Here is an 18,063-nt window from a genome sequence, read left to right on the forward strand (position 1 = left end):
GGACACAAGCCCAGGGAAGATGTTACAAAGTCTCATAGCGGGAGTGCGGGAGCTGACCGCTGCGACCGCCCACCAGAAAAGGTTGCTAAGTAACCTTCTGCTAGGGGAGGGACATGAGCCAACAGACTGGAACCTGATAGCAAAGGAGCGTATCTTAAAGGGCGTTAAGTTAGAGTCAGGGATAACAACAGCCTTCCCTGTAAAGGCGAGCCCAACCAGAGGACATGAGTGGACGCCTTTAGATGCACAGTTAGTGAAGGAAGCTCACTGCACTTCTAGGCTTCAAAGGAGTGATTCTGACAATTTAAATAAGATACTGAACAGAAAACAGCCTAGAGCGAGCCCACAGCAACCTTTCTAGAAACTTAGGTAGGCTCTGAATAACATCCCTCAGGGCTCCAGTTTGGATCCTAATGATTAGTCATACTTTCTAAATAAACAAACCTTATGTTTTAGAGGTTTTGAACACTTACAAATAACACTTTTTTGAAGAATGCTTTGATGTGAAAGCTGAACTATCCTAACTAGTACTTTTGCCAAATCCTACTCTAACGCAAAGAGTTTGGTGGACAAGGAGAGGTGTTCACACCAGGGAATGAAGCAGCTAGGTGTATTGTCAAGCATGAGGACCTGTGCCTTGACTAAGTTGTCTCTGACCACCCTACCACACCCTGTCACTGCAGTTTACATTGCTCCAGCAAGAGAAGGTATGGATGGCCTGAAGTCTCTGATATTTTCTGTTTCCTGTATCTGGCAAATACCATATTAGTGGCACCTGCCTGGATGCGCTTTTGTGTGTCTCTCAGCAGGCTAAGCTTGGAAACCTTTTGTTTAGGGAAGTGGTTCTATATAATAAAAGAACAATCCCTGTATCTGTCCTTATTGTGATTCAGACCATTGCTTGAATTACTCCTTAGTCTTTGTGGATTTCTCAGTATCTGGGAAATACTATATCAGTCATATTACTGTGTACAGCACTACTGTCACTGAAAACTACAGTCTGAAATGCCCCTATGTCCTCTAGCTAAAATTACAGTATATGTTTATTAGCTTGCCAGAATTTATACCCTATGTTCTGCAAAATGTTTTATGTGTGCCAGTATTATTCATTTGTGTACCAGTATTTTAAAATGCTGCACTCCTTGGGAAAGGCTGCGTGCTCATTAGTAAAATGAAGTGTGAAGGAGATGAGGTTAGCTAAGCAGGTGCTGTCTGACCTGGGAAATGGAGTCACTGCCTGCTCAGATGTACATGTTTCGTCCCTGGCTAGTAAGCTGATGCAAAGCATAGATGCAGAAGGAAGCAGTAATCCTGGAACAAGCCTTGCATTTATTCCTGTGATATGAAGAAGCAAGGAAGTACAGCATTATATATGGAAAGCGTGTAAGTGTCTTCAAGGAATCCTTTGTATGTTTGTAGGCAGAGAAATGAGGAGGATGTTATATTTCTGAGAGAGAACAGCAGATGGGAGATTCTGATCTTTACCAGGATCTCCATAAGCCCACAGCCTTTCACAAGTGTTCGTCAGGGCTCCTTGTCCCTTTTATATCATCTAGTGATTCTTCCTTAACTTATGATACTGACTGGTTTAAGAGCACTTTCTTAAGCATTTCAGGCAACCGGGACAAGCAAGCCTTGTGTTTGCTACCCGTGGTGGGAATGTTGCCCCTGGAGGGAATATGGGGTGGAATGAGAAAAGAGCTGTGGTCACTGGGCATGAGCTATTGAATTTTAACTCTGATTTTATACGATTAGTGGTTTGGCTGTCTCAGGGCTTTGGCTGACAGAACTAATATCTAGATATTTAAACTATATTATCCAAAATAAATGTTGGTTTCTCTCAGTGCCTATTTCAGAAGGTGCTGTATTTCCATTTGAGGCTCTATCTTGATTACTTCAGCACAGTCTAATGCCCCACTTCTCTTAACAGATACGTGGCAGTATTTTCATCATGAAAAGCCCAAATACATGCTTCTGCATCCACTTTTTGTTGTCCACATTGCACTTGTTCCATATTGTTTGGCAGTTGAATGCTTTCATCATCTTATCCAGGCAGGTCCTTTGGTTTGAATTTACCAAGTCATAACTCGCTGGCACAGGTTAGGTTTCCTCAGTTAAGCCTAACAGCAGGGACCATAGATTGCAACTCACGCCTTCATTTCCTAATCCTAGCTACGCTGTGTTAGCAAAAACTGGAACAATTGTCAAAGAAAAGATGGAAAATAACAATGTCAGACATGTTTAATGAACACTTTACTACTTTATTTACAGTACAGGAGTTCAGGAAAATTACTGATCAATAGCAGAATCTAACCAGGAAGATCTTAACATAATGGAGAAAAAAAAATTAATAGCACTGTTGAACAGTGGAACTACAATAAAGTGTGCAAGAAGGAAAGTCACAGGGCTATACTTAATAATGGAGTAACTAGTACTGAAATGTTGCATATGACAGAAAGCAGTACTTATAACTAGGAAATACCATCAATAATTTGTTACATTAGGTGGCCATTGAAATAAGGCATAGCAAACAGGACTCAGCATTCTCTGAGATCACTTATTCCTAGCTGATTATTTGTGTTTCCCCAGAATAATTCAGTTTTTGACTCTTTGCATCTTTAAAAAAAAAACCTTATTTGGTCACATTGTTGTGTTTAAATTTACTTGAAATGTGATTTGAAGTCGTTCCTGAAAATGGACTTTTCTTTCCCAAATCATCTGTGTGTCTGGTCAGGTTTTGTAAAGGTAACTTTATCATTAATGCTAGGGCTCATCCAATACGCAATCTTTCAAAACAACAAAGATGGTGAATATTTGGTGCGAACTTCTTTACTAAATTTTATTGAAATTCTTATAATACACCTTATTGCACTTAATGGACGCAACCATCTATCTGCTTGCAAACAACCAAGTGTAAGAATTAGTCATTATATGGTAGTAAGTGCTCTTTCTCATGCCTGCTTTGGTCAGTTTATAAGGCAATGTACAGAAACCTAGTAATCTGTGGCGAAGTCAGATGCCAACAAGTTAAAAGTCCCTTTAGGGACAGCAGACCGTAGGCTGACCAGGGTTCAGAATACAATCAGGGTTTTTAAATCATCTCTCAGTTTGCTCATATGAAAAATGTTCTGAAAACCTAAAAATTACAGGTACTTCTAAGACTAAAATCTCAACTTACATGAAGAAAATGAGAAACTGAGGGCCAAATGCTTTACTGCAAAGTACATATTTTCAAGTGTGCTAAGATACTATTCACGATTTCAGCCATAATGCAGAAAATCAGAAATCATTATGCAAAGATGTGTCCTGGCTGGACACTGAAAGCTGAAATACCATGTCTTTCTACATGATAGTGTTCTGCTTTAGAAATGCTCTGCAGAGCAATGGTGCTTTAAGCCCAGGAACATTTTACAGGAATTGCAGCTCTATCCTAATTTGGAGCATTCAGTAGTGCTATTTAAGGCATGTGAGTATTATGTTGGCTGGGGATGGGACTATTAATTTGTTTCTCTGGAGCTCTGAGATGTCTGCAGTATTTTCCCTGTCACTCAGATAGTTGACACTGATGAGAACTGCAAGTAACAAAAGGAATATTTTACTTATTTTTATGGAACTGGAAAAAACAGAATTGATTTTTCTGTAATTGTCTTTGTGTGAAACTGAAGTGATCTTCTAATCTGTGCTCTGCTGAAATTTTTTTTCAATGTGTATATATATTTTTATGTTTGTTTAAGAAAGCAGAATATTAACACAAAAAAATACCATCAAACTGAACTGCTACTACATGCTTTTTCCAGAGATATCTATGAGTCTAAATAGAGTCTTTTACCAAAGTACAAAGGAAAGAACATATGACTGTGAATTTAGTCTTGATATCCTGGAAGAGATAATAAAAACCAGTCCGTTTAATGGGCTACCTAATTTCACAACTTATCTTTCATATTTGTAACTGGCTTGAAATGAAGGAACATTAATTATATGGAACTGAAAACCATGGACAGTTTCAAAGTAGAAGAGTCTCTACTGAATGTTAAGTCTTGGTCTATTTCTTACTGGAAGCCCTAAAAATGCTTAATATTGTTCATAAAACAAATGTAAAAAAAGTAACATGTTTTCATAAAAGAATATAATAGCATTCATATAATATAGTCCAAATTGGTCAGGAAATCTTCGCTTGTTGGCTTTATTCTCATGTGCACTAGTGATAAGGAGGGAAACCTTGACACTGTTTTCATGCTCTGGCAGAAATAGACTTTTTCTGTTTTCTCTCCTTAATGACAATATTTCTGCATATTAAAAACTAGATGATTTTTGATGCAATTTTTATGAAAAATTGCATTTCTTCACCATGGTAGAAAAACACATGACATTTTACAGTTGTCTGTGATTTTGTGATAATAAATAAGTATCTGCTCTTTAAAAAAAGGAAAAGATTTTAAAAGGTTTTGAAATGCTGAACTAATAGTCTAAAATTCCCTGCTATTGCCATTGCAGATGAGAGGAAAGGAAGTTTCATCCATTTATTTTAGGTTTCTGAAAGAGGGCAAGGGTCTGAGTGTAGTTCTTGTCTTCATAATCTCCTTAAAGGGCTTAATTTAAGAGCCTGGCACATTTGAGGCAGGATAATTTGGAAGTCTAGGAATAAGGAATAATACAGGAAAGCCCCTCAAAAATCTCCATGGAAGACCATACTGTTCCTCTGTGTAAAACAAAGGAGGCCCAGCTGATCGTTCCATTGCTGTTGTCAACCAGTGTCTAAATAAATACTGTCTAAAGAACAGTCAAAGAAAGCATCACATCAGAGGGGACCTCGGCAGCACCACAAGTCCCTGCCAGAGCCCCCAGCCTTTCCAGGATACACAGAAGTGAATGCAGTTTCTCCCAGTTCCAGATAAACTTCAGGGGTTTGAGGCTTGTCTCCATCACCTACCTGTAAAATAAAAGGTCTTATTTTTCCCTGCCTTATAATGATGCAGCAGTAGTTGTCGTGTAACAGTGATCCAGGCTTTACTACTTCAATCAAATCTGTATTTCTTTTTACCTGGAATGGTACTATTTAGCTCTCCATGTCGTTTTGCCTAATTGTGGTTATTTTATGGTTCTAACAAAGTGATAACAAGGGCTTTAAAGCCTGGTGTTTAAAAGACTCATGAAAAACCTGCAGATTTTCTGTTCATTAATAAAGCTGGGCTTGACCTGTGCAGTAACCTTGTAGAGATTTCAGGGTTTTCAGATACACTGAACATACTTTGTGCTGATTGTATACAGAGGTAGGTATCAGCCATCTACATTTGCAGCTAAGGAGTTGCAACATTCAGACTACTGAAGGATGTGTATTAACCTCTTCCAGCACCTTTACTGCCCTTAAGTACAGCACGTGCTTAATTTTAAGCAGAGAGGTGTGCAGTTCCTTTGCTGCATTTAGTTGGAGGGCCAGATTACTAAGCATACTTAGATGTTAAAGATGTACCAGTTCATCCTATCATAAGATCCCATCTCGAAAGGTGCCAGTCTCTATCACTAGGCACCAAACTTCTGTTTAGAAAAATTCAAAACCTGCCTTGGCTTGCTGAATCAGACCAGTAGCCCTTGTCTGCAACCCATGGATAAAGATTATGCACCTGCTTTTCATGATGCTTCAGCTTTGTAAAGAAAGATGAATGCTGTAGTTCAGTGGGCAAAGCACAATTCCTCTTATTTCATGCTACAATATAGTAAGGCAACTTTATATAGCTGTATCGTGATTGTTGACTCTCCTGTACTAATAATTATCATCTGCGGTAAAGTTCTCATCTTTTCTGCTCTGTTAGTGATTTTCTGAAGTCTCAAACAATATGCAGTGTTTGTTCTACAGGAAGATGTTTCTGCAGCCTAAAAAGAGAGAAAAAGGGTAAAAGAAATTTATTTTTTAAGGTGCCATTTTCCATTAATTATATAAGCATTTATACATCTGACTAAGGAAAATGGTAGATAAATTTAGGAAAGAGGAACTGCAAGTACTTTTTTGGGTCTTGGAGTCTAGATTTCTACTGTTATAAGGAAAGAGGTCACAGCAGCTTGCTCCCAGATACTTTTAGGCTCTATTTAGAAACCAGTGTTGCTTCTTGTTCCAATTACTTCTACTGTTTAAAAGTTTCCTAGGTTTAATGATTAGCAATTTCCTTATAGTTTCTGTACTCACCATCCTCTTTTATTTATTCAGTATCTCTGGTCTTACTGAAAACTGGGCCACTTTTTGTTTAGTTTGGGGAGAGATGTTTAATCTTGATCTAGTCGTCTTTGGACAAAAGCACTTTTTCCCCCTTTTCTTGCTTTCTACAGCTTGAAATACTTTTACTAATTTTTCAGTATCTGTTCGAGATCTAGCATGACTTGAGTCTTGGTAATATTCACATAAGCCCCACACTTTCATTATCAGTCCCTTTTCCTCTTTTTGTAGGCTTACTACTTAATTTTAATATGCTTAAATCTGCTCATGTCTGCACCCTAGTCGTACAAATTTTCTGCGTGAGAGGCGTCTTAAGGGAGATGAATTCCTTCACGTTTCATTCCTTGTGCTTGTCAGTCCCGTTGACTTCACTGGTCTCTTTTGTTCATTTCTTAAAATTAACTCTTACAAAGTTGAAAGCCTTTAGTACTTTTTTGCTTATTTTTCTATTGAATTTAAACCAAATTAGCTAGCTGCCTAATTGTATATCTGTATAAAATGCTGCATTTTCTTCTATAAATCTAAGTCATTTATAAACTTAAATCTGAAAGGGAGGATGGTAGAGCCCACAGAGGCTAGTTAGGCTACCTTTAGCTTAAACTGATGCTACTTTTAACCTGAAAAAAACTAATCTTCCTAAGTCATACTCAGTTGAGATTTTTTCAGGGAAATTCCGAAGCACTTTGGAATACACTCTGAGTTGCTCTGAATTGCCTTCAAGAGAAGCTTATCTTTGTGGTCTTTGTGGGTTCTCTATAGGAGGGACTTAGGGAGACTAGCTAAGTAAGTAAGCAGCAGAATATCTAACTTTGAACAGTGCAACTGAATGTTGTTAGATAGTCTTCAAGCTAGTGGAGACTACAATCCTGAGGGCTCTGGGAAATGCAGAAAAAGTTTGCAGGCTTGGTGTGAGAGGTCTGTGTAGCAGAGCTAGTCTTCCTCCTTAGCTGGCAAAGGGTTTCTTCAAGTACTTCCCACTGGAGTTTGGTTGGGAAGGAAAGTTCTGAATGGGGGGAACAGTTAAGTCTCACTATGTCTTGCTTTTTTCTCTCTCTCTGCATCAGATTTCTTCCAAAATGACATTTTCATCATGTGCATTGATATGTACAGGAATGCACTGCCAAACAGGAGATGGCTCCCACTGAAGTCCTTCTGTCCATCTTTACTCATGCTGCTTTGATTGAGCTGGTTTGGTTCTACCACAGTTGTTCCCAGGCTTTGCTTGTTTATATCTTGCTTGGTTTTTTCCACTTATTTTTATTATTTGAACTGGAAATAATTGCATCTTATTGGGAATTAAATAACCTAAAATCAGAGTGTAAAAATATCAGATATAATGAAACCCAAAATATAATTTCTGATTAACTTTTATAGAGAAGACCATGCTTCAGTATTGATTCAGTTCAGCAGTTCCCCTGTACAAGTCTCTTAACTAGCCAGGGTTTGCTGCTAGCCTATGCTCCCTCAGAGGGTTTAGATGCATCTTTTATCAGCAGGTGGGATGTGGCAACTGGGTCTCATTTTATTTTTAGTGTGCAAATATTCAGTCCTGAAATGAAATGAAAGGACTTGTATTGAGGGCATCAATTGTCAACATGTGATTTTGTTTGATTTTGTAATGTAGTTGTGTGTTCTCTTGTTATTTTGGTATAACTTAGAAGTATTTCCATGTGCTGGTGAGTGGAATTACTAAGAGAAATTCTCCTTTGTGGAAAATAGATGTGACAGTAAGTATTTCAGTGGGATCACATAATGGTTGAGGTCAGAAAGGACCTCTGGAGGTCATCTCGTCCAACACTCCCTGCCCAAGCAGTTACAGGACTGTGTCCAGAGCACTTTTGAGTATCTCCAAGGCTGGAGACACCACAGCCTGTCTGAACAACATGGGCACACTGCTGGCTCATGTTCAACCAGTTTTTACTCAGGAACCCCAGGTCCCTTTTCACCCGGCAGCTTTCCAGCCACTCTTCCCCAAGCCTGTAGCGTCACATGGGATTGTTGCGACCGAAGTGCAGGATCCAGCACTTGGCCTTGTTGAACCTCAGGCAATTCACCTCGGCCCATCAATCCAGCCTGTCCAGATCCCTCTTGCAGAGCCTTCCTAGCCTTGAGCAGATCAGCTCTCCCACATGATTTGGCATCATCTGCAAACTTACTGGGTTGTTGGCTGTGACAATGGCCGTCACCAGATACATCAAGGGAAGGTGTGATGCTTAGAAAGCCAATGGGAAGACACAGGAAGCTTTAGAGAGGCAGTTTACCCTGCGGCAAGGCTTCCAGAGCGAGCAAGCTCCATCCCACATGGTGTGAGATTTCCTTTTAGTGTAGTGGAATAGGATTTGCTGGGAAACTCGATTATCAGCTACATCTTTACTGATAATTGCATTGGTTTGCTAAGGCCAAAAAAACATATAAACTCCAGTATAACATACTTGTATATATGCACATTACAAGCATGTATACTGTATGAGACCTTTTCCATTAGAATATACGCACAGATACACTTTTACTATAGACCTCTTCTCTGCATATGGTTTAATGGAAGGGTCACTGACTTGGGGACCAAAAGCCCCGGGATAGATATGGTCACACTTCTGCCACTGGTTGGTGCTCTTACCTTGAACAAAGCACTTCGTGATCACCCAGATCCATTTGGATAGGCAACCTACTGGAACATGGCTGCTCTCTCATTTTTGTGAATAGCTTTTGGGGACACTTGTCTCCATTTTTTTTTTCTACCCAGGTGGTTTTTTTTCTAGACTTGATTTCTCAGCCTTCTCAATTTGCAGATCTCTGGAAATTTTCCAGTGCAGATGTGGACCCCTGTTGAGTAAATTTCAGCCTTCTCATAATGAGCTTTCTTTTCTTTATTACCTCTGCTGCCATAATTAAGTATTTTTGCTTGGTAGAAGTGAAAAACCCGAAATGTTTGCATAGTTCCCACCACCAGCTATGCTAGATTCAGCCTGTTCCTTTATGTGCAGTGCTGAGAACAGTCTTAGGAGTGTGTGCTGCCCTTTAAAACAGAAAATATGTGTATTGTGTTTCCAATGACAACATGATCTTCCCCATTCAAACTGGAAAAATGCTTTCTCAGAGAGGCTGTGGGAACTGATGAACAGGATTTTGGTTCTATGTTTATTTCCTCCTGTAGCTCAAGGGCTGCTGCAGGAGAAGCATGCCGATAAGTGTAAAACATTTTGCAAATGCTTCTAATCCTTTCCATAAATTTTTGCTAGTGATATTAACAGAACAGAGCATAGGCAGAGAGTTTGCAGCTGTGTCTGATTTCTGCTACTTCCACATTTAGGTGTGCTTAGTCTGGGGAAAGTGCCTCTTGCTGCTATGGCCATCCCAGCTGGGTGAGAGCTGAAGAAAACATGGCAGTGCTTTGAACTTCTCCACACATTATGCCTGATTCAGCCCTTCAAGTGCTCCTTGAAGTGTTTGTCAGCCTGAGATGATTAGAGGACTGTAGTTCAGCCCTGATCGGGACCAGACTACGCAGTCTCTCTCTTGCTCCCCCCACCTTCCGAGAGAACAGGGAGAGAAAATATAAGGAAAAACGGCTCAAGGTTTGAGATAAGGACAGGGAGAAATCCCTAAAGTTACCGTCACGGGCAAAACAGACTTGACTTGGGGAAAAGTATTCATTTATTTCTAAAACTAGCAGGAGAATGAGACAGGGAACAAGATAACCTCCCCCCACCCTTCCCTCTTCCGGGGCTTAACATTATCTCTACTACCTCCCCTCCTGAGCGGCACAGGGAGGGGAAAAAGGGAATGGGGGTCGTGGTCAGTTCATCACGTGTTGTTTTACGCCGCTGTATCATCGTCGGGGGAAGAACTCCTCGCATTCCTCCTCTGCTCCAGCGTGGGGTCCCTCCCACGGGCCACAGTCCTTCGTGCTCCGGCGTGGGTCATCTCTTCCACGGGGTGCAGTCCCTCTAGAACAGCTGTCCCAGCGGGCCCTCCATGGGCCACAGCCTCCTTCAGGCATCCACCTGCTCCAGCGTGGGGTCCTCCACGGGCTGCAGGTGGATCTCTGTTCCTCCATGGACCTCCATGGGCTGCAGGGGGACAACCCGCTCCACCATGGTCTTCACCACGAGTTGCAGAGGAATCTTGGCCAGGAGCCACGTTACTCCTCCCCCGCCTTCTTCACTGACCTTGGCATCTGCAGCCGTTCCTTACAACAGGCTGGTAGATGTCTCTCAGGATCCTTTTTACATCTTGTTCACTTCTCATCTCCTCTCCACTTCTTGCGGCCGGGCTGGGCTGAGTTGGGCCCAGTCGGCTGCCTCACGAGAGGCCAGAGGGTGAGGCCTGCAAGGCTTCTGAGGCTCGCGCCTCCCCCTCTCTGCCCCCCGCTCAGCTGCTTCACATCTCTCTTTTTTTTCCTGTTTTCCCCTACTTAAATACGTTATCGCAGAGGCTTTATCACGGGACATTCTGCTACCAATTGGCTCGGCCTTGGCCAGCAGCAGGTCCGCCCTAGGCCTGGCCGAGTCCACTGAACAAAGGGGAGCGACTTCTAGCAGTTTCCTACAGAAGCTGCCACCTTAGGCCCCCCCTCACTAACAAAACCAGAACAAGGACCAACAGGGCATTTTCATGTCAGAAGTCTACTGCTGTTGCCTGGCTCTAGGAAACAGGTGATATATTTAGTTTCACTGTCTTTTCGCAAAAAGTGTGCTATAGTTTCTATGGATGATGATCTGTTTTGTTGAGCATCTTAAGTTTATTACAGGGTGATGGGGGATATGTTGTCCAGCCTGTGTCATGTGGATTTATATAAAGAATATATTTTGAAGACTCTCCTGGGTGAAATGGCAATGCCATGTCTGCAGTAACTGAGGCAATCCTTATTGTCCTATGCCTTTTTTTCATTTTTCTTTTCCTTTCTTGACAGTAATTGTAGCTTTGGCACAGCTGTATTTCCTGAGCATACTCCCTGTTGTCACTGGCCAGATCGAAGCTGCATAGCACAGAAACACTTCTCTGCTCCTGGATCTACTTTTAGACACAACTATTCAAGGTCTGGACAGTTGTAATTACATGCTTATAGTGCTGAGAATCAAAGTCTTCACTTGCTGAGAAACCTGTTTGCTGGGGAAAGCTTCCTTTTAGTTGATATTTTCTTTAGAGAAACATCAGAAGGAAAAAATGTGTTTTGGGTTAGTTTGAAGAGTATCTTTTTAGGCCTGAGCTATTGTGCCATTGACCTGTAGTACTTAGAGATTCCTAAAGCCTAGCTTGCCACGGTGGCACACATTGCCTGTGGTGCTCCCAGAAGTCCTACAGAAATTAGCTCTTATAGTGCCTTGTACAGCAAAGACAGTGTCGTAGAAGGCCCATAGCAAGGTTATATGGAGAAGCTTGAAGCTGCACTGCTTAGATTTTGAGTGCCTAACTCAGAAGTGTGTTTGTGTGTCATTTCCTCAGCTTTGTTTGCTATGATTATTTGTAGCAGCATAGAATACTGAAATTCTACAGTGCAATGTCGCACAGACATCACGTGCTGGAAGAACAGCACAGACCCTTGGCTGTCATAGCTGAGAAATGGGGAGACTGGAAAAGCAGGCTCAGTTCCTGATTCAGCAGATATATGTTGGGACCCTCATAGCCAGTTTTCTCCCAGTCATTCTTCCAAACTGGTGCATTTTTTCATAGGAATCTTCCCTCCTTGTCCCTTGATTTCTGCTAGTTACCCTAAGCTTGTTCAGTTCACCCATTTTTCTGCTGTTGAGTCTTCCCTTTACAGCTGACAGCAGCAGTTTTCCTGGAGCTTCTCATCTAGCGTTACTCTTCACAAACCTTCAGGTGCTCAGTCCCTTGCTATAGCCAGTCCTGGTTTCAGCTTTGCCCTCAGCCTCCTTTACTTCTCATGAGTTAATTCTGCTACCAGTTCCTCTGTTTCACAAGATACTGCTGTACAGTTGCTGATTTCCTAGAAGACTCAACTAAGTATGTCACATAACAGGATTTTTTTTCCCTGTGATGTCAATTAAAACTTCATGTCTTCAAAACTACCACTGCAAAATTGTGAGGTCTAGTTCTACAACATTATTGCTGCTCAGTGATGAAGTTGTTCAAATTTGATTTGCTTGCTTATTTTTAAAAGGAGGAAAGAAATGTGTTTTCTGTAATAAAAATTGTTTCAAATTTTCAGAAACAATGGAACTTTTTTTTTCTCAAGCCCCACCCCCTAAAATCAAAACAAACAAACAAACAAAAAGACAAAACCCAGCCTGAGGTAGACACCTAGCAAAGGCAATTGCTGGCAAACCAATGAGTTTGGCAAAGCTGTAAGTAATTGAAAACAAGGTCTTAGAATGAGACATGTCAGAGAACTTTAAACTTTGGTGTTACTGCCAGTTCCATCTATATTATCCAGTGTTCTTTTCATGCTTTTTTGACCTTGCTCCTTTTTAACAAATCCAGATTTTTTCCCTTTCCTACTGGCAGAGTCTTTGATTTCAGTGTCAAAGAGTGAAAGGTACTTTGAAAAGCATTCGACTGCCCCTGACCAACATCCTCTCCAAAAAAACAAATGTCATGGCTAAATTGTAATGTAGATAGAACCAGTTGGTATCATACTATTTTGCTCTTGTTTAGATGTGATAAACATATGGAAATCATTATACAACCAGAGACCATTGCCAAAAGGTCTGGATAAAAGCCCTACTCTAATTTCACAAACAGAACAAATGCATCCCCATGTCTTCGCAGGCAGAGACTTAGAGCTAGATGTAGAGCAAATTTTTCCAAAGCCAGTTGCTCAGCTGTGCTTCAGGTTCCTTATATGATCCAGCAATAAGGAGACTCTTTTTTTTTTCCATGAATGCTCTTTTCACCTAATGAAACTGTTTGCAAGATTAGTGCCCCGTTAATATTTTAATACTGTTTTATTATTTCATGCTCTTTCAAAAGGGATTGCATTTATATGGGTAATAAGAATATTTTGACTTGTGTTCTGAAGATAATTCTTAAAGAGAGTTTGGAGATTTTTCGTCTCCCTTCTTGTGTTGGAAGCAGACACGACATTTAGAGATGTGCTCTCCCTAGGTGGAGAAAACAACTGACTGTGAGTGGTCCAGAAGATCTAATTTCTTTTCCTACTTACAAACAATTTCTGTTTTCTTATACTTTGTTTTCCCTCATTGGCAGCGTGGACTGGACTGCATTTTGTTAACTGCTTTAAGAAATGCTAATGAGAGGCAATACACAAGAGTGAGTTTGCTGCACCTTCCTCTGAAGCATTTCTCACTGGTATTTATTGGATGTAAGTAGGCCTGACTTAGTGCAGGGATCCATTTATGCCTTGAATAATAGGTTTGTATTGGGTATATGCCCTTCATTGTTGAAATCCGTATTTGGAGATTACTTCAACGCTTCCAGATTAAGATAAAGAGTTTTCGTAGCATCATAGAATAGAATAGAACCATAGAATAGATTGGAAAAGACCTTTAAGATCATTGAGTACAACCATTAACCTAGCACTTGCAAGTCCACCACTAAACCATGTCCCTTAAATGCCACGTTGTTGTGGTTTTGTTTAGTGAGGGGGGGCCTAAGGTGGTAGCTTCTGTACGAAACTGCTAGAAGTCGCTCCGCTTTGTTCAGTGGACTCAGCTGGGCCTAGGGTGGACCCGCTGCTGGCCAAGGCCAAGCCAATTGGTAGCAGAATGTTCCCTGATAACACCTCTGCGATAACATATTTAAGAAGGGGAAAACAGAAAAAAAAAAAAAGAGAAGAGTATATGTGAAGAAGCTGGGCAGGGGCAGAGGCGCAGAGGGGGAGGCGCAGGCCTCATGGGCCTTGCAGGCCTCACACTCTGGCCTCTCGTGAGGCAGCCGACTGGGCCCGACTCGGCCTGGCTGCAAGAAGTGGAGAGGAGATGAGCTGGATGATGTGAAGAGATTCTGAGAGGCATCTGCCAGCCTGTTGTGAAGAACTTTTCTTTTGAGAGAAACAGCTGCAGACGCCAAGGTCAGTTCAGAAGGAGGGGGAGGAGTAATACAGCTCCTGGCCAGGATTCCCCTGCAGCCTGTGGTGAAGACCATGGTGGAGCAGGTTGTCCCCCTGCAGCCCATGGAGGTCCACGGAGGAGCAGAGATCCACTTGGAGCATGTGAAGGACCCCACACAGGGGGAGGTGGATGCCTGAAGGCAGCTGTGGCCCATGGAGGGCCCGCTGGGGCAGCCGTTCTGGAGAGACTGCACCCTGCAGAAGAGATGACCCACGTCAGAGCAGTTTCAGGAAGGACTGTGGCGTATGGGTGGGACCCCACAACAAAGCAGGGAAGGAATGCAAGGAGTTCTTCCCCTGACCATGAAGCAGCGGTGTAAAACAACATGTGATGAACTGACCACAACCCCCATTCCCTCTTCCCCCTTATGCCGTTCGGGGGAGGGGGAGGAAAGGTAGTAGAGATAATGTTAAGCTTGGGAAGAGGGAGGGGTGGAAGGAAGTTATCTTGTTCTCTGTCTCATTATCCTGCTGTTTGTAGTAATAAATGAATAGTTTTCCCCAAGTCGAGTCTGTTTTGCCCATAATGGTAACTTTAAGGATTTCTCCCTGTCCTTATCTCAAACCTCAAGCCGTTTTTCTTATATTATCTCTCCCTGTTCTCTCAGAGGGTCGGGGGAGCAAGAGAGAGACTGTGTAGTCTGGTCCCAGTCGGGGCTGAACTACGACACACATCTACATGTCTTTTAAATATCTCCAGAAATGGTGACTCAACCACTTCCCTGGGCAGCCTGTTCCAGTGCTTGACAACCCTTTCAGTGAAGAAGTTTTCCTAATATTCAATCTAAATCTCCCCCAGTTCAACTTGAGGCCATTTCCTCTTGTCCTATAGCTTGTTACTTGGGAGAAGAGACCAACACCCACCTCGCTACAACTTCCTTTCAGATAGCTGTAGACAGTGATAAGGTCTCCCCTGAGCCTCCTTTTCTCCAGACTAAAGAGCCCCAGTTCCTTCTGAGGCTACTCATAAGACTTGTGGTCTAGGCACTTCACCAGCTTTGTTGGCCTTCTCTGGACATGCTCCAGCACCTCAATGCCTTTCCTGTACTGAGGGGTCCAAAATTGAACAGAGTATTTGAGGTGCAGCCTCACCAGTGCTGAGTACAGGGGCATAATCACTTCTCTACTCCTGCTGGCCACGCTATTTCTGATACAAGCCAGGGTGCTTTTGGCCGCCTGGGCACACTGCTGGCTCGTGTTCAGCTGGCTGTCGGCCAGAGTCCCCAGGTCCCTTTCTGCCGGGCAGGTTTCCAGCCACTCTTCCCCAAGCCTGTAGCGTTGCATGGGGTTGTTTTGACCGAAGTGCAGGACCCGGCACTTGGCTTTGTTGAACCTTATACAGTTGGCCTCAGCCCATTGATCCAGCCTGTCCAGATCACTCTGTTAAGCCCTCCTATGCTTGAGCAGATCAACACTCCCACCTAATTTGGTGTCGTCTGCAAACTCATTGAGGGAGCACTCAGTCCCCTCATCCAGATAGTTGATAACGAGATTAAACAGAATTGTCACAAATAAGTGGCTGCCAATTGGATTTAACTCTGTTCACCACAACTCTCTGGGCTTGGTCATCCAGCCAGTTTTTTTTACCCAGGGAAGACTACACCAGTCCAAACCGGGAGCAGCCAGTTTCTCTGGGAGAATGCTGAGGGAAACTGTATCAAAGGCTTTGCTAAAGTCCAGGCACATAACATCCACAGCCTTTCCCTCACCCACTAAGTCAGTCAACTTGTCATAGAAGGAGATCAGGTTAGTCAAGCAGGATCTGCCTTCCATAAAACCATGCTGACTGGGCCTGATCCCCTGGTTGTCCTGTAGGTACCGTGTAATGGCATTGAGATGATCTGCTCCATAATCTTCCCTGGCACCAAGTTCAGACTAACAGGCCTGTAGTTCCCCAGATCCTCCTTCTGGCCCTTCTTGTAGGTGGGTGTCACATTTGCTAACCCCTAGCTGACTGGGACCGCCTTGGTTAGCCAGGACTGCTGGTAAATGATGGAAAGTGGTTTGGTGAGCACTTCTGCGAGCTCCCTCAGTACCCTTGGGTGGATCCCATCTGGCCGCATAGACTTGTGTGTGTTTAAGTGGTGTAACAAGTCACTAACCATTTCCCCTTGGATTATGGGAACTTCATTCTTGTCCCTGTCTTCCAGCTGAAGGGGTGGGTACCCAGAGAACAACTGGTCTTACTATTAAAGATGGAGGCAAAGAAGGCATTAAGTATCTCAGCCTTTTCCTCATCCTTTGTCAATATGTTTCCCCCTGCATCCGGTAAAGAATGGAGATTCTTCTTGGCCCTCCTTTTGTTGCTAATGTATTTATAGAAACTTTTAAAAATTGTCTTTTATGGCAGTAGCCAGATTAAATTCTAGTTGAGCTCTGACTCTGCTAATTTTCTCTCTGCATAACCTCACGGCATCCTTGTAGTCCTCTTGAGTCCTTGAGTCCTTGAGTCCTCCCCTTCTTTCAGAGGTCATAAACTCTGATTTTTTTTTTTTCCCTGAGTTCCAGCCAAGGCTCTCTGTTCAGCCAGGCCAGTCTTCTTCCCTGCCAGCTTGTATTTTGGTGCATAAGGGCAGCCTGCTCCTGTGCCTTTAAGATTTCCTTCTTGAAGAATGTCCAGCCTTCCTAGACTCCTTTGTCCTTCAGGACTGCCTCCCAAAGGACTCTGTCAACCAGTGTCCTGAACAGGCCAAAGTCTGCCCTCTGAAAATTCAAGGTGGCAGTTCTGCTGATCCCCCCTTGTTACTTCTCCAAGAATCAAAAACTGTATCATTTTGATCATGCCCAAGATGCCTTCCAACCATCACTTCACCCATAAGTCCTTCTCTGTTCACAAACAACAGGTTGAGCGGGGCACCTTCCCTAGTTGGCTCACTTATCAACTGTGTCAGGAAGTTCTCTGCCACACACTCCAGGAACCTCCTAGATTGTTTCCTGCCCACCTGGCTGGCAGTGTGTTCCCAGTGGAGCTCTGTCTGGGAAGCTGCATCAATCATGGTGGGTGCAGAGCTTAGAGAGGCCATGGCTTTCTGCTAGGTGGATACCATTGCTCCCTGGTCCAGCTGGCAGAGTTTCAGTGCCCTTCCTGCACACCCTTCTGCACAAACTGCTGTGCCATGCCTTTGCTGATGTGTCACACCCTGTTTGCGGTGCTCCTGGTCGCTAGCGCTCCCCAGGGGCTTTTATACATGTGAAGCAGCTTGGCCGCTGTGGCTCCTGGCCTTACCCAGGTCTTGTCAGCGGCTGTTGTGCAAGCTGTGGGCTGTTGGCAGCTCTCTTGACTCCTCCTGAGGTTCCTTGGGTTCAGGGAAACCCCCTCAGTGCACTGTACTAGGGTGCTCCACTATGGATCATGCTGTCACTGGAGCTGCTCACCTCAGTGACTTACGCTATGTTGCCAGGTTGGGTTATTTAACAGTTACTTAATCAGACAATGTAGATACAAGCCCAGAGGCTAGATAGGAGGCGTATTGAGTAAATGCACTCTTTTCAACTTATCTAATCCCTTGTACAAAGTACTAGTGTTTTTGCTCTGAGAGTGGGTATATTTGGCAGACTCTTCTGCTGAGTCTTTGTTGCATGATGTGTGTATTTGCTGACCCAGTAAGCAGCAGTACTATCCTTTTGATAATAATGCACAGGCACTGTGTCTCAGAGGTCACTTGGTGTAACTTTGCATCCCACCTTTTTGGTGACCATTGTCATGGGAAACTGCTGTGGCAGAGATCCAATGTAATGTTTTTGTGAGATATTTGCCATTACAAGCCCAAGTGGATGTTTGGAGCAGCTGATTCCTCAGAACAGAAGGGTAGATGGAACGCAG

Source organism: Chlamydotis macqueenii, chromosome 4 (assembly GCF_036417535.1).
Source record: "Chlamydotis macqueenii isolate bChlMac1 chromosome 4, bChlMac1.mat, whole genome shotgun sequence".
Taxonomy (NCBI): domain Eukaryota; kingdom Metazoa; phylum Chordata; class Aves; order Otidiformes; family Otididae; genus Chlamydotis; species Chlamydotis macqueenii.